Raw genomic sequence first — 2,894 nt, forward strand, 5'->3', positions numbered from 1 at the left:
AGGAGAGTACTCGAATAAGATAAATTCTCGTAATATGAGAAAGCAGGGTGTCAGCTAAACTAAGAGACCCACTCTGTTGGTTCTACCACTAACTTGTAGCCCTTGATGAAAGAGTAATTTCGTGGTATAGTCCATTTTTCATTGGACTTCTAAAGATTATAGGCGAACTTTTTGTGAAATTGATGGTGGTCGAGTTCTTGGAAGGGAATTCTTTAAACCCTATTTATTATTCATTAAATATGTATTTAGCAGTAAAGTTTGTCTGGAGTGATAAGGGTTGAATAACTAAGTAGGAAAATATCGATAGTGTTGAAGTTTTTAATTGTAAAGGTCAGACATACCAAGTGCATAGTTGCATGGTGTGGTTCTCGTTATAAGATACTTGTGGTTTTTATAACACTGTGGCTGCGCGGGGGAAATTGGTTGCAAAAGTGTTTGTGACTAGTGCAAAAACTAAATATATCTAAATAGCAGTAAATTTATACTTCGGAAACATAGAATGAAGTTTTTCATTAAAAATTATACTTTATTTTGCATTTTATTAGCTATTTCCTGGGGTATCTCATATTATGAGAATAGTTTGACGAGTTTGGAAAAAGCACTTTTTTACATTTTTTGTATTTTCAGCATAAAATTTTTTTTTTATTTGAGCTTCTTATGACGAACTAAATTTCCTTTAAAATGACCTATATTACTTTTAAATTCAGTTCACAGAATTCCCACAATCACGCCAAACAGAGTTGGTGTCTCATATTAGGGTACTCTCCTATATATATTTAAAAATTTGACATAAGGACAACCGCAGGATTTCCACGGGAGTGGGTGCTAATCTGGAAAATTGCATCCGCTCCCAGCGAAATCGCAGTAAAATTTTAGCCACAACCACGTCTCACGACCGTGAGATAGGTGGTTACAATCTGTAAAGGAATCAATACGACGATCCAGCAAAAGCCTCGTGCACCCTAAGACCACGGAGTGACCCAAGGACTACCTTCTTCTGCATTTGTCCCGCAAGTGTTTTAGCATATTGTTGATGCATTCGTCTTTTGGTCTTATGATCAACCGTTGGTTTTGTTTTACGGTTCGCATCGGCCAAAGCTCTCGCTGCATTATACACACAATAATTGATATCCCAGAGGTCGGGTTCTCCGGGAAAATGTCCAAGCAGCTCGTCATCCATTTCAGCCAGATCTTTAGGCTTGAGAGAAACCTTGGTGTTGATGTTTCTCCGGGTCATAAAGCATCGCTCTTCCTCTATTGGATGCCTGCCCGCGGTTGGTCTTAGTGTCGCCTCTTTTTCTCTGTTGCCGGATTGTTCTATCTGTGGGAGAGTAGGCGTTCCGCTTACATAGCCCCTTTTTCGTAGTAGTTCAGCATGGTTTCGCAGACGTTGCTGCGATAGCTCCTGGTGTTTCTCGCACCACAGAGCATGCAGCCGTGCCATGTAAGCCCGTTCAGGGTCACACTCGTATCGTAGCACTCTAGCAAGTCGTGATTCAGTCGCTCCGCCCACCCAAAGGTCGCGAAATCCCGCCGATCCATCGCATTGAATCCATTTTCATTGGCTCCCCCAGCTCTAGATTGGTCGGCATTGTTGGCCGACCCATTGTCGGTAGCCCTGCGCGTTCTGTTGTTTTGAACCGCACTTACTACAACTATATATATATATTAGGGTGGCCCAAAAAATCACATTTGAGAAATTTTAACGGGCTTGTTGGCCAAGTCGTTCTCGCAGGCAAATAAATATATCCCTATTTTTTTATTTTCAAAACAAAATATTTTTAGAACTCGCTCTGAGGCTTCAAAGTTTCCTGATTTGAAGTAAAGAAATCCTTACACCAGCTACAGGTTTAACCCAGAGTGCAGCTATAGATTTATTAACTTATTATCACTCGTCCATTCACCTCATTGTCAGTCACCGCAACACAAGTATATCGGAGGGTCACAATGAGCCTCCAAAAACTGCCATTTTATGCCATTTTTGACATGCCCAAAACTTTTGCATAATATTTCTGAGATATAAAATGGCGATAAATGCAATGTTCATTGAAAGTGAACAAGTATATTAAATATCAAATAAATTGGCTTATAATTTCCTATCCAAAATCGAAGAAATAAAAATTGGAAAGATTTTACATGTTAAACTCCATAAGATATAAAAATGGCCAGAGCGAGTTCTAAAAACATTTTTTTTCGAAAATAAAAAAATAGGCATACATTTTTTTGCCTACTAGAACGATTTGGCCAACAAGCCCGTTAAAATTTCTCAAATGTGATTTTTTGGGCCACCCTAATATATATATATTATATATAATATATATAATATTGTAAGAACGGACGAACCGAACGAACCCCCATTCGGTTCGGTTTTGATTCCTCTAGAATCAAACCGAAGGTACTATGGCAAAGCCACCGAACGCGTCCTCGGGTTGCGGATAGAGGGTCCCTGTACCAAGGGTTTCTGCTGAATATGGTTACAAAAATAAATAGGCAGTCGCGGACAATTGTCTAGGGGTGGCCCCGAAGGAATTAACCCCCAAGCGGAGGTGTGAGAACCGTGCCGAAAGCTGAATGGCACCTGGGTGAGATGTCTAGAACGGTGACTCTGGGATACCGGGCGACCTCTCAGAGTACGCAGCCTTATCCTTGCATGCTGAGCTCTACAAGGATGGACGAACTCCTTTCCCTAGCTTCTCGTGGGAACAACAATGACAACACCAAACATAGTTGTAGTAAGTGCGGTTTAAAACACCAGAACGCGCAGGGCTCCCGACAATGGGTCGGCCAACAAAGCCGACCAATCTAGAGCTGGGGGAGCCAATGAAAATTGATTCAATGCGATGGATCGGCGGGATCTCGTGACCTTTGGGTGGACGGAGCGACTGAATCACGAC

General features: G+C 41.3%; 1 protein-coding gene across 4 annotated transcripts in view; it reads right to left on the bottom strand.

Moving 5' to 3' along the window:
- Positions 1–2,894, bottom strand: part of LOC117172379 (THO complex subunit 2) — a 64,457-nt gene that overhangs the window by 33,572 nt on the left and 27,991 nt on the right. The gene's annotated exons all lie outside the window — the stretch shown is intronic.

This window comes from Belonocnema kinseyi, chromosome 5, assembly GCF_010883055.1.
Source record: "Belonocnema kinseyi isolate 2016_QV_RU_SX_M_011 chromosome 5, B_treatae_v1, whole genome shotgun sequence".
Taxonomy (NCBI): Eukaryota; Metazoa; Arthropoda; class Insecta; order Hymenoptera; family Cynipidae; genus Belonocnema; species Belonocnema kinseyi.